Source organism: Motacilla alba, chromosome 2, assembly GCF_015832195.1.
Source record: "Motacilla alba alba isolate MOTALB_02 chromosome 2, Motacilla_alba_V1.0_pri, whole genome shotgun sequence".
NCBI classification, from domain to species: Eukaryota; Metazoa; Chordata; class Aves; order Passeriformes; family Motacillidae; genus Motacilla; species Motacilla alba.
In genome coordinates this window covers 121,588,453-121,608,452 of record NC_052017.1, presented here as the reverse complement: position 1 = coordinate 121,608,452, position 20,000 = coordinate 121,588,453, and the positions used below count along the sequence as shown (strand labels likewise).

General features: G+C 38.0%; 1 protein-coding gene and 1 long non-coding RNA gene across 7 annotated transcripts in view; one reads left to right on the top strand and one right to left on the bottom strand.

The window, feature by feature from the left end:
• ZFHX4 (zinc finger homeobox 4) overlaps window positions 1-20,000 on the bottom strand; it is a 197,192-nt gene that overhangs the window by 169,006 nt on the left and 8,186 nt on the right. Inside the window, exon 1 of one of the 6 annotated variants that reach the window (XM_038130224.1) lies at window positions 19,316-19,539. The exons of the other annotated variants lie outside the window; for them this stretch is intronic. The gene's annotated coding sequence lies outside the window, so the exon portion shown is untranslated. Of the gene's footprint in view, window positions 1-19,315; window positions 19,540-20,000 lie in introns of those variants that run through there. 6 annotated transcript variants of the gene reach the window in all.
• LOC119698380 overlaps window positions 19,942-20,000 on the top strand; it is a 27,152-nt gene continuing 27,093 nt past the window's right edge. The window contains exon 1 of the long non-coding RNA XR_005256144.1: window positions 19,942-20,000. This exon is cut by the window's right edge and continues 123 nt beyond it. This is a non-coding gene — a long non-coding RNA (uncharacterized LOC119698380).

The following is a 20,000-nucleotide window of genomic DNA, read 5'->3' as shown; positions in this document are numbered from 1 at the left end:
AGTAACCAATTTATCAGATGAGTTTTCAATTAAGTAAAAAAGTTTGATTACATCCTGAAAACTATTGTTTTAGATATCTGAGGCATTAATATTTTTTACATCTTCTCATTTACAAGCAAATCCAATTCAAAAATTTTGCATAGCTGGACAATATAAGTTTATATACATAATAGACAGGTGCTACATCCCTGTATAAAATCACTCAGTGTGATTTTGGGATTAAAAAAAATCCTTCCCTAGAAAGGCTTCAGTGAAGGTCACTGAGATATTAAGTATGAAGGATAGCTGTTTAATTTTTTTTAAGTGTAATCAAGTCTAATCTTGTCAGCTACATCAGAGAGAGGAAGTGATCAGTTTAAGATACATCAGAAGATTTGCATAGAATGAAAATGAATCAAAATTAGTTTTGGTATCTGAGATGGCTAAAATGACAGCCTAATTGCTCCTGAATCAAACGTCACAAAGCTTGGTGTGTAATTTTAATCACTGATGAGAACCAGGTTAAGTTTGCTCATGGCACACATACAATTTAAAAACCTTTTGAAATAATCTGATCACAATGAGCATGGAAACTTAATAATTCTCTAATTAGTCCAGAGACAAGCATGTTTACCTTCCCATTAGGCAAATCTGCACAAACAGTGTATGCATCCTGAAGAAAGCCTGCACATCTAACACGTTCTCCCCCAAAGGCCTTATCTACAGATAAAAAGTTGCACAAGGAGAGTTGCACCAGAAAGTAATTCCCAGCCCCTTCCAAATGTCTTCACACAGATACTTCTCAACTCTGACACAAAAGGATAAACGATACTGGTACAAAGTACTTTTACATGTATGCAATCAGCAACTGCACTTGTGAGGCTATTCCAGTCACACGAAAACGCACACGCAAGCAAGAAGACACACACACAGCTGGCACACATCATGCGTACAAGAAGTCTTTTGGGCAGCAGTTCTTCTGTTTTGTTTCCCAGCAATGATACAGGGATGCGTGTGCAGTAACTCTGCCCTACCCAGTACTATGAAAGGATCAATCAAGGTGAAACCTCTTTAGTAGGTAAAACTAACTGATAAAAAGGAGTTAATACAGCAAATGGAACCAAATGCAACTCCCTAAAAGTATTCTAGCCGTATCTGAGGCTTTCCATTTAACCTTTTCTGCTTGAAGCAGGCTTTACCCATACTGCAGTGTATTATGGTATCCCACAGCATCACAGTGTCCAGTGCACACACACAGAAACAATTGCCAGTTACAGTCCTGGGCATGCACACCATACTGGGGCCAGATGGCATTTATGAGCAGTAAGTAATTTTAGGCAGATACAAAATGGGTTCTGCAGCATAGCATCTCACCCTTCCCCTTCTTCCCACAGCCCTGTGCTGAACAGCAGTGCTGTTGCAATTTTCTCTTAAAAGATTTAGCAGAAGTAAATTATATTTTTAAACCTTCCACCACATAGTCAAAGTGAAAAACAAAACCAGCACAGTAACAAGTGTCACAACATCTTTTCTGTTACTTAATCAACATTTTTAAATAAGCTGCACATTTATAGTTGTCTCCTTATATAACTTCAGTATTAATCAGTACTAAACAATGACATCAGCCCTCTGATCACAATTGTATAAACAAGAGTATATTTCATTCCAATTAAAACAAATACTAAATCTTTGAACTGACGGGCAGCACAGAGAGAAACCATAATGTATTTCCATACTTGAGCTGTTTACAGTCTTTGTGGCCATGTTTGCTATCAGACAAGGTAGATGAAATCATTATACCTTGATGAGGAATTAAAAATTACTGGCATAACTTACTGATCATACATAACACATGATGGAAGATGCATCCATTAGAGGCTACAGTATCTTCAATATTGAAAAATAAAAATAAAAATAATCTCCTCCCCAGGGACCTTCTGCGAGAGTTATAACAAAGTTTCACAAAGTCATAGATAAAAAAAATTACAAGGACTGCCTCAGAAAAAACATTTTTCCACAAAGTCTCTACAACAGATTTCAATCCTCTTTGCAAAAGAAATCACAATGAAAAACATACAGTATATGAAAAAAAAAAGCAAAATGGATATATATTAAGCACATATCTGTATAGCCTTAAGACATCAAGAAAAAAATCGAATCTCTGCCAGTGCTATCAGCTGAGTTCACAGAAATACATACCTGCCGCTCTGCTTAGTATTTAAAGTTCTCTCAGTAATTCACAAGGCCACCAACTTTGATCATATAAATCCTTTTCTCGGAACTAATGGCCAATATACAGAAAACCTTGAATTGCTAACCTCTGCTTTCCTCCTGGAGAAACTGTGCTCTAAACTCTGCTCAGCTAAATTACAAAAACCCACCTACAGCCAGATTTGCTAATGAAAAGGGGGTGCTTTCTGAACAATAGGAGAATTCCTCTGCATTTAAAATGCAGAGTTCCCATTAGAACAAAGAATCACAAGTGCCAGTTTTACCTCTGTTTTTTAATTGAGATTGTCCCAGCCCTCTTCTACGGTCCAGTGAGACAGTGTTTGTGAAATGATTAAAAAGAACGTGATCTGATCAAGAGGATGGAATAATGGGAAAGGAATGCTAGGTTAGCCACAGTGCTAAGTGCTGGGAAAGAAGACCAAGAGGCTTCTTAGCCTATTGTTTTTATTCCCATCTGCTTTTTAGCCATCTCATAACAGTTTTGATTCTTTATTTACTCTGGTAAAAACGGGTTAAAAGTTGCACACTTGCCTCTGAATTTGGTAACAAGTTAAAGAAATCTTTCCCCCCCCAAAAAAAAAGAAAAAGGAAAAAGGAAAAAAAAAAAGGAAAAAGAAAATAAATAAAAATCCCTGAATTATATCAAGTTTCCAAAAGGTCATCACTGTCTCTGCTGTGGCCTTTTCCCCATACCAAATCCTCTATCAATATGTCATAGTGAGTTAGGCAAAGACAAAAGAGAGGCTCAGTGTGAAAACTGCACATATATCTAATCCTGACAAAGCAATGAATAGGCCTTCACAAGTATAATTATACTTGTTTATTTGTTGCCACGTACAGAGGACTGATGAAAAAATCCATCAAAGTGGTATTATGCAGACACCAAGAGCTTCTTTTCTTTGGTTGCTAAAGCCACATTGAGGCTTAAATTCCTTATTGTTAAATTCAGAAGAAAGAAGGAAAAAAAAAAAAGATTTTGGTTGGACTTTTTTTGCATCAATTGCTGACAGATCCTTTGTGTATAGCGCTGTATTATTAGATGCATTAGATTAGCTAGAAACTTGCTCACACTGCTTCTCGTTTTAGCCCATGCTGCAATCCATAATTATGAACTACTGTACACAGTACCTTTTAGCAGGGTGTGGTAGGCACTTAGCTGACCACGAGTTGAACAGATTTTAAATTGCCCATTTTCCCACAATCACTTGTTTGAAATATCCAAATACAGGTAAGCTACCTGCCATATAATTACTACGGATATTTTCTTTTCCTGAAGCTTAAAGCTGCCAGGAAAGAGAAGGTGGGTCAGTGTAATGCAGAGGTGTCTTTCATTTCAGCCTGTTTGGTGCAAAAGATACACAGCAGTTTATCTTCCTGTACAGAAAGCCATCTAGACATTTATCAGAAACTTGGGCCCAGCATAGTAGTGAAAAACAAACACACTAGTCCCCTTCTCCCCAAGGAAACAAAAAACATTCTAATAAACAATAGCTTGAGACAAATGAAAGTGTTGGAGTGGTTGATGATATGAAGAAAAATATTTTTCAGACTGAACTATTAAGTAGCCATTTAACTCTAATAGATCTTATATCAAATAACTTAACAAAAGCACATTTTGGGTGGAGGGGGGAAAAAGAGCCAAATAAGCTTTTTCTTATGGGATAGAAATATATCAAAGTAAAAGCAATCTGCATAGTTAATGTCTTTGTGAGCTTTCCAATTTAAAACAGAAAAGCTGTAATTTTTCTTTGCTGGCAATCTGGAAACACTCTGGAGTTAATTACAGCTGATTCGAAGTGAACCACACAAACAAAGACCAGTCTATGTCCAGACAATTATACTGCATTAACCAGCTTAGAGCTTCCTGCTGATGTTTCAGGGCTCTTCTATTACACCCTTCTACCTTCCCAGCACGATAGAAAATGCTTCTGCAAGAAGGAATTAATGAAGAGAACTGCAAAAGAATGTGTGACGACCTCTCCTGACACGGCAAAAACTTTCCGCCCATGTCACGACAAAGGGGAGAAGGTAATTAAGTTTGAATAGGGGGATGTAACGAAATATATTATGCATCTAAAACAGTACACTGAAAGGACAAGAGGGGGGATGGAGAAGTTTGCAAAAGACAAACTTGAGTGTACTGTTCAACTCGATTATTTTCTCTCATGTTCCTCTTATCCACAAAGGCTAATACTGAACATCATTCCAGCTGATTTTTAAACTCTTACAATGAAATCTCCTGAGGCTGATCAGCTCTCCTTCACTGTCAGGATAGGATTTGCCTCTTTGTTTTCTATCCTAAGAAGCAACGGGAAAGTGTACACAATGGCCATAACGCTATTATAGGCTTTGGAATTTTTAATTTAATTGTAATGGTGAAGAACTGTTGCATTACTCTCCCGTCTTCTTTCCACAGCTTTAATGAAACCACTGCAGCTGTTCTCCTTTTAAAAGCAAGATCAGCAATCCCAGCTTGACAAAGCTACTGTGCAATATGTTTCTTTTGTTGTTGTTTGGTTTTGTTGTTTTAGGAAAATGTTGGAATCATTATGCAAGATAGGCCTATGTCTTAGGCTACTTCTACAAACATATTGGCTTCTTTTTTTTTCCAGCTACCATAGTTTGCATGTATTTGTTCTAACTGAATATTAATAGCTCACATTGGTGTTAGACAAGAACATGAACTGTAATTATCCTTCTAATTCTTGCTTTCATACCATATTTTTACTACCTGACACAGGTTCTGGAGTGATTACTTCATTAGTGATGAAGAATGGCCTAATCAGGCAAAGAATTCCCAGAAAACTCTTGTTTGCCAATACTAGGAGAAAGCATCAACTTTTTGCCTTTCTTTCTTTATGGAGAAAGGTGCATCTGAATGATAGTGACCCAGTGAACATTAGAGCATTAATCACCTCCCTTTGTCTCATCTATGCAAAGTAGGATTAGAGTTAAAATGATGACTGCTTAATCCCTTTGATTTTCTTTTACTAAATAAATATTAATCTACAAATCAATCAGATCCTGTATTATAACACACACAATATAAACTATGAAAGGTTATGTAAATTACACTCAATTTTACAAGCATGTCATTAAGGGAAAGAGCCCCCACGCCTTCCCTTTTCACTCCCCAAACCCCTGTTAAATTTGGGAGTTCAAGTTAATAATCCCACTAAATATAAAGCTTAGCTATTGAATCCATATTCCTTTTTCCTCTAAAGAACTTCACTGCATCAATCATTTTAGAAATTAATAAATCATATTTACTGTGTTTATTCATATGTCAATACTCCCAATCTGTAAAGCTTTCACCATTTAATCTCTTTAACTCTGACTAAAGTTAGTTTACATTAGATGTTGTTTTAAACTCGCATGGAACTAAATTAAATAAAAGCAGCTAGAAAATTAATCCTAATTATCTTCATGAAAAATAGTGCTGCCTGGATCCGTCACCTGTTCTCACACACTATGAAAGAGATCATTTGAATTCACAGCTCTTAAGAAAAAAATACAGATATGTAGGTTTTTGCTTCATTAAACTTAGGTCTAATTTAATGAAAATGTAATATTAACATAAGTAAGTATACTAAAAATTCTTTAATGATGTAAAATAGAGCAGCATAATCTTCTAAAGTGTGAATTATCACAAGCTTTGTGATTTTACTGAAGTCTGCATGTGCCTTCTGTCAGCATATTTGCAAGGTAAGAATGGATGGCAAAAGTAACAAATAATGACTAGGGAGTCAGAGTGGCTCTACAGCATTCACCTAACCGCTTTGTTGTCTCAAAACAAATTGTGAAATAAACATTACAGTACTTTTTTGCTTGCATGCTAAAAATGCTGCAATTATATTTCTAAAAGTTACCACGAGGCAGGTAGTCAAGCAAACAGTCCAGGTCTTGGGGAGACACCGTAACTCCAGGTAAGTTTAGAAAGAGTCTTGATGAAAACAAAATATAAAGAATCTTGCTTTTGAGCAGGAGAAAAAAAAAAGGCTGTGGTATTGTAAATCATGTTTAACATTTAAATATTACTCTGTATTAAGTCAGCCTGGTCAGTGAAAACACAGGATGTTTTTTAAACAGTTTAGTTATTATTAAAGCACTTTTTTTCTAGAATATTATCATGGCAAATTTGTTTAGTACTGCCAAGATCAGCTGGGCATTTTGTTTTTATTATGCATAGTCTTTTGTCATTTTTTTGTTCTGCAAGTTAATTTGACTGCTGTGCATAAGTGAAGTGAGCAATTCAGTAATTAACTTTGGTGTTTTAAAATGTATGAACTTTAATTAGATTTCATTATAAACAAACAAATGTCAACCATAATTATAAGCTCCTTGGTTTAACCACATATTATCCCTTTTCAAACAAACTTGATGTCAGACAAATTAAAATCAAGCAGCCAGCAATTTTGAGTTGAATTTTACATGATCTGCCAGTAACCTGATTACTTTAACTTCAATATCATTACAGGAAAAGTATTTCAAGAAAAATAATTACAAGAATTCCAACAGGAGACAAGCTTAATTGTATTGATTCAAAAGATGCATGTATATAGGAACCATGCTGAAGGAATAATGTTATCTTAAATCTACAGTTACTATTAAAATTATATTGTCTGGCATGAAAAAGGCAATTTGAGATCAGTGTCTGGAAAAGCAGAGATACAAAACTAACTGAAATAATTATCTTTACTCCATTATACTTTAAGCAACAAAATATCAATGAGGAACAACTTGAAGGCATGAAGGTTTGCAGGTTTATTTACTGACTGGTGTATCTATTAGTACCAGGAACAAGTGGAGCTGTCAGGACATAATGAAGGTAAATGATTAGTTAGCACAGAGACTGAGCTCTTCTTCAATGCAATAAGAGTTAATTAAAGTTTACCACCAAACATCAACCAAAGCAGGATGTTGATCAGGTTTCAGCATTAAGTGCAAACAGACAATGGTTGGCAGCAATTAGTGCAGCTATCAAATGACATGCAATTATAATTATACATTTAAAACACCTAAAGGCTTGTGGAAGGGAGGGAAGAATCCCATCAGCTTCTTTGACTACGTACAGTCAAAGTGCAGGAAACAGGTATCAGATATATCACTTCAATATTGTAAATCAATAGAATTTTAAAAAAAAAAAGGTTGTACAAGCACATTATCTGAAAAAGGACAATCCACTGTACATGAAATGGAAGAAATCTGCAGGCGACTCCTAACAAAGATAAGTACTAGTTAGATTAAATAAATTACTTTACTGCTGCCACTCACACTGACATGCATAAACAGGGAAGTGTTTAGGGTTTAAAGACTGGTGGCTGCAGCTTTATTACATATTTTTATGCCAGACTCAAGGTTACCTGGTATCTTTAGTCCCTGTGGTCACATTCACAGCATGAGAAGGCCCAGAAGGACCGCGGGCCTGAAGCCCATGACCACAAGAGCAGGTTTCACATGCTAGCTGCAAGCCTGCTGCGAGGCAGCCTGGCCTTAGCAGAGGCAATTGCCTGGTACCTGAGCCACAGCCTAAGGCTCTGCCACACACCCCCTCCTCTCCACCCCCTCCAATCAGCATGTGCGCCAGTTCTGCCTGCTCCCAAACTTATGCCCAAGTGTTGGGAAAGAAATGGGAAGTGAGAGATTTCCACCACGGACAAAAGCTATGCATCACACAGCAGCAACGCAGACGCGCCAATAATCCAGAGCACGGCGAGGGCCGGTGCTGCCACCGCCACGCGCTGCTCCCGTTCCGAGGCCTTGCGGAATGGTGGCAGCAACCAGATTGGTGAGACAACTGAGGCAATAATGATTTTCTTCCGAGTCTCCCATTAAAACCAAGGGAAAGATGATAAACCTGCAGCAGCACCATTAATAGGAACACCAAACAAAGGGAAAAACTGCTCTCAGCCCAGTGCTGGCAGCCTGCTGAACACCCTCAGCGCAGGTGTGGGAAGTTAAAACACCCAAGTCTCACAGTATCGAACACACAGGGCATACAGGTAAACAGCCATTATTAACTGGTGTAGCCCAACAGACAATCAGCTACACAAATCCAGTATCGAGACAATTCTCAGTAACTGCTCCACACACTGGAGATGGAATAACTCACTCCCACTCACTTCTCTTGGGCTGCCATAGTGTAGGTAGTGAGATTACCAGGTTAAACATCTACACTGTTCCCCATCAGTTGAATAGGTCTGGCAAGAAGGATCGCGACCTCAAAGAAACCAAGATCTCTTCAGCATTTTTATGGACAACGCAGTGGGAAAAGCACCGTGCTCTTCCTAGGTATGTAACAGGAAGCAAGACAAAGCTTTCCAGCAGACAAGTAGCAGGTTTCCAAGAAAGCTAAGCTGTGACAAATTAAAACCTGATGATGAGAGGAGCAAAGGGGTTATAGACAGTAGGATTCACTGCCGAAGGATACCACTGAAACCATGAATCTCTCAAGATTTAAAAAAAAGAATTGAAACTGGCTGCCAAAATTATCCAGTTATTGTAATGAATGTGAACAAAACAAAAACAAAAATTGTAAGGGATATTAAAACTTGTTTTTCAGAGGCCTAAAATATTTGCATTTGCAATCTTGCCAAGGCAGGCATATACAATAGGTTATCCTACATCTGCCAACTGTGATATTCTTCAGAAGCATTTTGCACAGACTAGCCAAAAAGAGAAAAGGCTGGCCACCACAAAATCCCAGTTTGGCAATCATGTTTTTTTATTATGAATTACCCCCTGAGTAAAGAAGTGTCTACAGCAGAGAGACTATCCTTATATTTTATTTGAACTAACCCATGCAAAAAGATCATCAGCATCAGTTCGTATTTTAATGTTGCATAAATTTCCACTGTGTCAAACTGAGTAAACCTTCTTTTAAGATTGCAAACGCTGTATTTTTTAAATGCATTTTTTTTAATTTTATACGGAAATCCACATACATATGCAAAATGCATTAGGACGGGTTGTGTCAGTATGTTGGCTACCAGTTATGATTTTCACTGGAATGTGCACACGTTCACATTGCTAAAATTATTTTAATAAAATGCTTTACTGCTTTTCATAGTTCCTGGGCTGAAGCCTAGAGCAGTTCTACAGATTTTTTTTTCCCTAACAAACCTCATTTTCCCAACTAATTCTGTTATGCTAGGGATTTGTGCACAGAGTTGGCTAATCCCAGTATTTCCCTAGAGCTGCATCTAAGCTATGGCCCACTCCCAGTACAAAAGTGTCTCCAAAAGCCCTTTCGCCCCCTTCAGCACTGATACACTCATTGGTCCTGACATTTTCACTTCAGCCATGACAAATGAGCTGATGGCTGTGATCAGATTGCACACGAGGACTGCTTTATCAAAGACGTATCATTAACTCTCATCACTGTCTTCCATTATGACTCTTTTGGTCAAATCTGCTGTGAAAATGCAAGCGAGTTTAAAAACGTAACCTAAACATAGCAACAAACAAACTTCATTAAAAAGCAGGAAAGAAAACCAGACTCGGACGGGATCAGAAAGAGTCTAGCGTTAACTAAATGTTTCTCTGGGGATTTAAGTAACTGTACTCAACCTCTGCCCCAGTGCAAACATGGTAGTTGACCGTCTTCGAAAGGCCCCTTCCCCCATTGCGGACTGCAAGCACTACTTTGCCTTTTTTAGAGAAACAAAAATATAGCAGCAGCCATCAAATATGTCTAAAAACAAAGTCAACTTTTTTTTTTTTCCTTTTTAGTCTCTGAATCACTTCACATTCTGTGTGTCTGCTCTTATCAAAATATGTTTCTCAAATAAATCCCTTAAAGAATATAAAATTTTCATTTGAATCACAGCCACATAATCACACTGTTTTCTGACTCACAATAAAAACACCAACATAAAGCACTGTCTGAAACGGAAATCGCACAGCTCCCTGTGAATACCACAACCTTTCTGTCAAGTTAGAACCTAAGTTCCAGTTACACGGTTCTTGTTACATCTAGAGGGTTTACAAAGTATATATTTGTTGTAACGTATTCTAGCAATTCATCTGAGAATACACATCTAGCAGAGTCAACTGTAACACAACAGATCTTGGGAATGAAGGTCATGCTTTGAGATAAAGTGCTATTCACTTTTGGACCATGCAAGAAGCTCTTTATTCCTGTTCTTACTGGCATCAGTTCCCCCTTACCAGAGCAACAACAAAGCCAAGTGCTCGTGTGAGGTTTATGAATAAATCAGAGGTGAGCCACTTTAAGTGCTGCCCATGATTTCCTTGTTGACAGTGAGCACTTAAACAGGCTTCTGTGACCAGCAACTCCTGGCAAACCTTAATGGCTACTAATCTGTACCCTGCTTCATTTCAGGAAAGAAATGACCTACCCCAATTTTTCTCAAGTCCTCACCTTTTGCGCAACTACTGTCCCGCCTTTTTAAGAAATTCACATTTGGGGACTGTCCTGTTTCAGTGCCAAGTTTTCACATAACACACAACATAAAAATCACCGTTTTCTTCCTTGAAAACAAATGACAGCTAATAAAATATTATTATGCTGTGCAGCCTAAGTAATTCCCAGACAAACCATTACACAATTCACTGTTTGTTTAAATTGCATAGATTTTTAAATGAACCTAAAAGATACGCAGTATATTTGCCTCCAATTATTAAAATCATGGTAAAAATATGCTGAGAGCAGATTCAACCCTTCTGTACAGCTACAGTTGAAATCAGGAATGTTTATAAATCATTACCACAGAATGTGTTTTAAAAATTCAAACAGCCTCAAAATCTATTTTTAAATAATAATAACATTGAAAAATCAAACTAATTTCAACAGTAAACTCTGTGCTGGGCCAAACAAATCTGGTCTGGGAACATTAGATTCCAGCTGTGGTATGACACTAGGTGCTCCAGTATGTACGTCTTTGATGCACAAAACCACTCAGAGAGCTATGCTGTTCAACATTAAAGCTGTATCCTGCATGGAGAATAGATTTCAACGTGGAATGAAATTCTTCATTTTTAAGTACTCTCTCCCTCACAACGCCTCTTCTTCCCCCCGCCCCCCCTTTTTGACATGTCACCATCTCCAGATGGCTGAATTGACTCTGTAGTAGCTGAGTTACTGTCAGGCTCCCAGTTTCTGCTATATTTAAATACTAACATTTTTTTGCTCTGCTGTCTCCTGTTGCCTTTCCACCCACTCAGGAAAGAGCTGTGATTTCAGTGAGCGCTCCCCCCGGGGCCGGGGGGCGGCTGCCTGGCAGCGCTGACCTGCCGCTGCTGGAATTGCGGCGGGTGCCTCAGCAGATGACGCTCTTCTTTGCAAGGGCCTGATCCAAACCTGGGGAAATCGCTGAGGCGGCGCTGGACTTCGGAACAGGCCCTCAGTCAAAGCTGGAAACTGCAAAAATGCTGCGGAAAGCACCCATCAAGGGAGAGACAAATCCACAGGCCAGACCAGTTTGGACTCAAAACTCCAGTGATGCCTTTCACTGGAACCGAAACGTCTGTCCCAGTGCACTGCAGACGACTCAGTGAGAAATCATATTTTTCTTCCCTACAGAAACCAGTTGCTGCCGCTGGAAAAACTCCCAAAGCACATTACTTTGTTTTAGCAGAGTGGCTCATGGTTTTGTGTGCAGGGGGTGGCACATCCCACCCCAGAGATAACTGCACTGCAATGGCAAATTTATTTTTTTTTTGTGAACAGTTGTGAAAACTCAAAGGAACTGAGAGACTGAGGGGTGACATATGCCATATAACTAAATAATTTATTTTAGAAATGTTACATTTTCTTTAATTTAAACCCTTGGTGCTGTAAACAAAATCAACAACTATATTTCAATTAAAAAAAAAAAAAAAACAGAAAAGGACCTGAATAAAACCCACAGGAGTAAATTCCCTGTTTAAGGAGCTACTTTTCACTCAGAACCTTATTTTCTGGAGTGGGGAATGCATGGGAAGTGTTAGGTGGTAAACAAGGAGAGTCTTAATTAAAGGTGGACAGCCATAGCTTCTCAAACAGACAAACCACCTGCATTCAAAAACATCATGAAACACATGGCAAATCCAAGGATATTTCTTTCCCCTCTCTTGCTATGAAAGCTCTGGTCCTCTGAATACCAAAAATCAAAGGACCATCCCAAACAGATAGACAGAAGTAATGTTTTTGCTATGAAAAAGAGATTATTCTTATCTGTTACACTACCATCTTCTGGGACAAGTGTGGAAACAACTGGGATTATTCCAGGTTTCCATCAGTGCCCCAAACACTGGAGCACTACCAGTGACAGGTGCCTTGTCATCTCAGATTAGGTGAATTTATAAGGCAGCCTCAGTGTCAAAACAGGGAGGAGCAAGCCTTCAGCAGCAGCCTCTCACAGACCCCTAGCCCTGCTGTTACCTGGTAAAAGGGAGAGAACTGACCGCCCCTCAGCCGCTCTGGAAAACCTCTTACTTACAGACCTTCCGGTGCCTCCCTTAAAAATGGAAATGGTAGCACAAAAAGAGGAGACAAAACCTTTTGAATTTGATTTTATGGAATTATTGTCAAGTGGTAACTACAGGCCTGATTCTTTTTCCACTAATATCAAAACTGTCTTGCCAGTTTTACACCCATATTATTCCTCTAATTTCAGGGCAGTAATTGTTGATTTAGTTTAGGGTAAATGGGAAGAATATAGTTCTTTTGGTTATATGTGTCATAGCACACATCAAGACAGACCTTTTGTATGTGTTTCTTTGTTTCAGAAACAGAATGTTTGTCTATTTGAATGCAGTTTTAAATGTATACCCAGTGTGTACATCGCTTGTTCTGCAGACACTGCTGCAGTATGGTAAATGTTTGTTTTCAGAGTCACCATGGTCTTTCATGTACATAGAGCCTTTAGTTTGTGAACTATTGACCTGAAGGACCATAACACCTTCTTAGGAGCTGGGAAAACTGATCAGATCACTGTGAGTATTAAAAGTCTGCTAGATTTATCTGTGAAGAGATCCCAGTTTATGTGTGTCTTTAAATTTTTTCTCAAAAATAAAAAAAAGCAAATTGAATATAATTCAGACAAATTAATCTAAATATATGTATCTTTCTCTGATTTCTTTTTTTTTAATTGAAAGTAAATTCTGAATAATGTGAACATAAAACAGAGTGTCTTGATATAGGAAACTTTTATTTTGACCTTATAACTTAGTTAAACCATTCCTCAGAATATTTTTTTTAAGCTGAAAACGTAATTCCTCAACAAGTCTGCCATATTTCAGGCCGGTGCAAACTTTTCTGGTTAGTTTAGAACACGGCAAAAGTTGCAATAATAATTAAAACACTGGTGTAAAACTGCTATAGAGTGACTATTAAAAAGGAATAGAGTTGCATGTATTGTAGACTGAACTTTCTGCTTTTATTTATGCAAAACAAATTTATCTCTACAGGTCTGCAAAATCCTGCTATCAATACGTCTGTTTATTACCCCTTTCAAAAACAACAACAAATCTCAACAACTACCAACCAAAACCGACTAGGTTTGTTATACCTGTTCGGTAAAAGCAGCTTATACATGTCTTAGTTTCTCCTGTCTGTGCATCTGTTTACATAACCATATTTTGTGTTACATCTTATTCTTTAAAATCTTGAATCTCAGAATCTTGGTGAGCGGGGATTCTGCCCATTCAGAAAGAATGCAGACATCACATAAGTTATTATTAACCCATGTGTTATCCAGTTCTACAGTGGCTGGAACTTTGCCAGAGATAACACATGGTGCTTGGTTAACAATATTTTAAAATACAAATTAATTTATTTTTTTATTTAACACATTTTTCTTATAGAAATACATTAATAAGCTCTTCCCAGAATGAAAGGCATACCCTAAGCATATTCCTTTCAAAGAAGCTTTAAGGAATTTCATAAAGCAAGCAGCAAAACATTCTAAAACCTCCAGAAGGTCTTTATCTTTGAAAATAGAGGGTTTTTTGTGACTATTCTTCCAAGGCCCTGTCTGCATTTACAGTTTTGGCTCATTTATTTGTAAGCAATCCTAATTTCTTAGAGGCATCTCCAATGTTTAAATATTATCAGCTCAAGCCAAATATGAACTAACAAGCATTTACAAAGAAATGTTCTGCAAACTGGAAAAAAATCCCCGAAACAAGTTAATATTGAGTCTGACTACCAAGAGTTTTTCCACAGTAGCTCTAAATCGGTAATTATGTTGACCTGATAAAAAAGAGAGCCTATTTAATATGCACACATACAAATAATTATTCACACTGCATTTGATTTACATACATACAAAAGAACCACTTCCCACTTTCAAAAGTGGCTCAACACTTATGGTATTTTAACTGCCCTAATTACTGTTGAGAGAACATAATTAGAAGCACTGATCACATTGTCAACAGCTAACCAGTTGCAGCCCTGGCTGGGGGCCTGATCCTGTGCTAGCTGGAGGTGGAGGGGGCCAGCACTGACTGCAGGAGGAGGCCAGGGCCCTTCTTGCCACCTGAATCTACAGGAATCCAAATGTTTTAACCAACCTGAGTACGCTGACACAGTCACACTGAACACCCCGCTCCTTACGTGCATGTATCAATTGCTATTTTGGTAAGCTTTCTCTGTTTTCAAAGGCGAGCAAAGAGAGTAATTTTTTCCCCAGCAAGGCTCCTATACCACTTAAACACTTAGCACTGAGTCAGAATTCATAACTTTTTCCAAAGGAGAAACAGTTTAATAATTAAAACAGATATTGACTAAACCCTACTTCCTTGAATACCGAACTTTTATTAGATTATTATGTGTTGATGCATAATTTCCATTGGCAACTTTTACAGCAGCTCCTTCCCTCCCTGCCGGCCCCTGTCCTCCCTCTTCCTTTCCCCCAAGCAAAGTGCTGGGAATCCTTGATACCCAATAGTCAATATTTGGTTTGCCTGTCATGTTCCTGGAGCTCCCCTCCATACAAACCTGTGTTTCTTATCCTTTCGCTGCACTACTCTCGTACGGGTTACTTCTCATGATGATGTAAATTCAGGGCATCTTAGCAATTTGCTAAAATCTGAGCTTCTGCTTGTTTTCTCAAGTCTTGGACAAACATAACTTTGGGGAGAGCTGAACATAGGCATAAAGAAAGAGGAGCCTGCATTTTCATCTTCCTTTCATCTCAGTCATTCAGTCAACCATTCAGTGCCCTATTCAACAGAGCTTTTCATTATGCAAAAAAATGCTAATCCTTTTCCGATGCTTTCACACTTGTATAAACCCCCATTCCTTCGACTGAAAAGCAATTATATCAGTTTACCTTTCTGTCAAAAACAGGATTAATATTCCAATACCAGAATCTCCTTTATTTTCCTATCTTTTGCTTTAGGAAACTAGAGATTATTAGTGGTGGTATTCCTTAGAGCAAGAATACATTATTTTAAATATGATTATTTTAGCCAAAGCATGAGGGGGGAGGGGGAGGGAGAGAAAAAAACTTCAGTTGCTGCGGAAACTCTTTTCAGTGACAGAACTGACCTTCCCTTTGCAGAGGCCTGAATAGAATGAGCCTCACTCTGGTCTATTAATCAGAAACAAATTATGAAAGAATGTGGCTGGACTGGTTGACACTATCCTGTCTTGGGAGACTCAGTAACAGCCTAGTAACAATGTCCTCTTCATGGGTAATGAACAGCCATGACAAATGGGGCAGAGAAACTATTTATTTGCATATGCAAATTCTCACACAAGGGAAACATGTACAAACAAGTGTCATTGTAAGGTGGATTAGGCAAACAACGCTTTCTTTTTAGGACACTCTGCAGCCCAGAACATTAGTCAGCACAATTAAACCAGTCTCCATGGAGACTAATGAAATTTCACCATGGTATGAGTTAAATTAGATAGCTAGTTATGTGTTTTCACAATCCAACTTGAAATCCATTATTGTTTCAGAACAATACAGCAATTGTGCCTGGCTGATCTTTGCCAGCTCAACAAGCTCCTAAGTTGACAATTTGCATATGTTAATATAATTAAGCACTAATTACATGAAACTTGTACATATTCACATGCACTTTCCCTGGGCGCTTCTCAGTTTGAACCTTGGCCAAGTCTTTAACCCTTTGAATGAATTTGGAGTAGCAAAGCTCTGCCTTCTGGGTACAGCCCCAAGGCAGATGCAGAAAAGCTCTTCATTTATAAACACAAAGCTTAACCTGGCTTCTCATATTTCTATCAACAGGCTAGAAAACATTTTTGTGTGTGGTGGGGTAGGAGAAAGGCCAAGAGGTAGAGGGAGCTGGATTGGAAGTACTTTAGAGACCCAGCTCTGGTGATCTTTTTGCATATGAAAACACAGTATTTACCCACCTAACAGGTCACAAGCACATGTATTGCCATTGTCACAGGTCTTCAAGACTCAAATTGTCAAAAACTAGACTAGGTTTTATGTCAGTGCTCTCAGATCCACAAAAATGGGAATGAGAGAAGGAAAAAAGAGCAAGCAGTAACTAATGAGCTTTACATAAATATATGCAGAGGCAATTAAGCAGTGTTAATTACTATGACAGCAGTTAATTGAATATAATTAGATATTTTAAGCTACTGACTAAGGCATAGTTAAGATTAATTTTATTGAGATTAATTGTAAATAAGAATAGATTAACTGTGTTTTGACAGGCATAAAAAGTAGATCTGCAAATTAACTAGGAGAGCAGAAACTAGCACAAAAATCATATATTATCTTAATGTCACACCTCAGAATCATCTGCTCAATAAACATGACTTTTCAAACCCAAACAGACAGGAATCTTGAAGAAAAACAAACAGCTTGCAGAGATTAAAGAGCCTTTTGTCCTTTTTCATGTGCATTTCTTTTAGCAGACTAAATTAAGCGAGTCTGGTGTACGTTTTTAGGAAGGAACATTTCACACTGAATGGAAAAAATGTTCTATCACATATGAAATTCATGCAGCTGTGCGGAACCTAGTCCAGATGGTCTAAGACTATAAAACAACACTAAATGATAGACAGTAGGGCCTTCCCAAGATTATGTGATAAAGTCACAACCTCATATTTTGACTTAAATTTTCTGTCATGTATTGTTTCCTTCCAGATCAGATAGCTCCATTTTAATTTTTAACTAATCCTGAATATTCAATGGAAACTCTCAATAAACATTACTGATATGCACATGAGCATAAATCATAAAATATTTGCAAAATGACCCTTAGTTTCATAAAAACAATGCTGAATTCAAAGTCTCCTGGTTCTCCCACAATACTAAACTGTTCACACCACTTAGCTTAAAGAGGTAGAAATGCCTGGGTTTAAATATGCTTCAAAACCACACCAAAACACATTCTACCAGCAGAATAATTCATGCATGCTGCTTAAGAAAATTAACAACAAGGCTGAAGAATGCTGAACAAATCACTAATAAGAAAGGAGCTTCAATTGATTTTGAAATAAATCAATAGGTGATTAACACAATATTTTTAAAGCAGTAGAATGTATATATATTATATAAGCATATATATTATATTTTCAATACCTTTTTAGCTCTTAATCGAACAAGGGCTTTACAACAGTGAGCATGTCCCTATATTGACTATCAACTTCTTTGGAATGCCTTTAGTCTTTTAAACGAAAATCCAAAAAATGGTCTTTGAAACAAGGCTACGACAAGCCATTCTGCAGTGAAAGATTTTAAATCATCCAGCCTCTTCTAATAGACTTGAGACTTATTGAGGTAGAAACCATAAAAAATGAAGAAGGGAAATTTAATCCCTGAAATATTGATTTGCACATTAATATCATATAGGCAGAGGGCAATTTGGCTTCATGGAAATGACACATTGTCGACCCTTGGTGAAGTCAGAGCCAATCTAACTGCTGAACATGTCTGAATCTCAAGAGTTATTAAGGGCTTCCCTTCTTGCCTTTATGACTTTTCTTCAGCCTACCAATGCAATCTTAAATGTATTATCTTTAAGAAATAATTGTAAAACCTCAGGGGTTTTCCAGTTAATGGAAGGGAGGCTAAACCACATCAGATTCTGAAATGCAACATTAAACCCTTGCAATCAACAAAACCACCTCAATTCTCATCCATCCAGTGCAGGATCTAATATTGTTATTAGAGATAATCAAATTTCATTGTGTAAATTTAGGCTCATGGTCAGAATGGAAGCAGTAAATTCTGCAATATTAAACAGTGATTTTTCTCAGCCTCCTTTAGATGTTCTTTGATGGTGCACTATCCTCACAAATAAACCTAAACTATTCAAAAATCAAGGTACACATCTGTCGCCCTATTCTGAAACATGCACACAATGTCGTTTGCCATCTCCACAGCCTTCCTTTAGTTTTAACTTGATCTAGCGGATAAGTTCCATTTTAGAGAATAATAAAGCAGTACCACTGCATAAACCAAACAGCAGGTACTATTACTGTGACTTACACAGATGGTTTACCTGACCTTTCTTTGTTCCTTGGGTAGGTTTCACTTTTGCAGATTTACGACTTTTCCTTCTATATTTCATTGACCCTCTATGTTCATTATCATAAAATGAAAACTATTGAATACATGTTTATGTTGGCAAAGTCCAAAAAGCCCACGACTAAAGGATAAAGAGATGCTACAATGCACTGTGTGAATCTCTAGATCGTACACTATAAATATTCAAGCACAGATAACACGAATAACTGAATAATCCTGGTGAGCCTCAGCTCTGGAGCCAGGTGCAAGAGGTTAAAACAGCTGGCTAGCCATCTTTTATTTTGTGTGCCTTCCTACCGGCTGAAACCACAAACCCTGAAAACTAGCAGATATTCCCTCAAGGTTGATAGTCTGATTTTTTTCATTTCAACCAGTTTAGTAGGATCCCCCAGTAGAGAAAAGACAGAAACTCCTTAAATACAGGCAGTCGACTAGGAAGTGGAGCAATGATGATTAAGACTCTTCCCCCCCACACACCCCCCAACCTTCAACCCCCCGTTTATTTCCACGATCTTCTTTGTGCACCTTCCCATCCAAACGTTTGTATTCCTTATTTCAAAGAAAAGCACTCCGGATAGTTCTGTCAGTTTTGCCAGTAAATATAAAGTAAAACAAGTGTTGATGGCACTGAGAGTGTTACATACCCAGGCTGTGTTTTTGCATTGCTCTCAATGGAAGCGATCGATGCCCATGTCACAGTCGCGTCCCAATCGCAGCCAAGTCTCTGCCTCAATCTAACCAACAACAGGCAGGGCTGCAAAGGCTTCTCACTACCTCTTCCATCCATCCACCACCAAACTAAAAATATAATGCTACATATGATCTTTTTAAACACTCCATCACCGCTCCTAAGGATCGAGCCACTGCAAATCCAGGGGAAACACGATTGAAAAAAAAAAAAAATACACCATCAAAAAAAAAAACACCCTCACAGCAGCCACCCCAAAAGCACCCGAGCCCTCTCTTGCCACTCTCGCTCTCCTCCTGCCAACTACATAATCCTTGATAAAACCGAAGCAAGGCTAATAAAAAGAAAATTAAAAAAAAAAAAAAGAGGAGGACGGAATGGAGCCGAGGAAATGCAACTGTCAGAAAACGGGATGGTCAGACTTCCTGAGTGAACCTGCCTGTGTCTGGCTTAATGTAAATCTCCACCATCTTCAGCCTGGCAAGTTGTCTTTTGGTTGGGCTTTTTTTTTTTTTTTTTTTTTTTTTTTTTTTTTTTTTTTTTTTTTTTTTTGGTGGGGAGGGGGGTGTTATGTTTGCGATCTCTGCCTTGGTACCTAAGGAGGAAGAGGAGGAGGAGGAGGGTGTGTTACTGAATGGTGG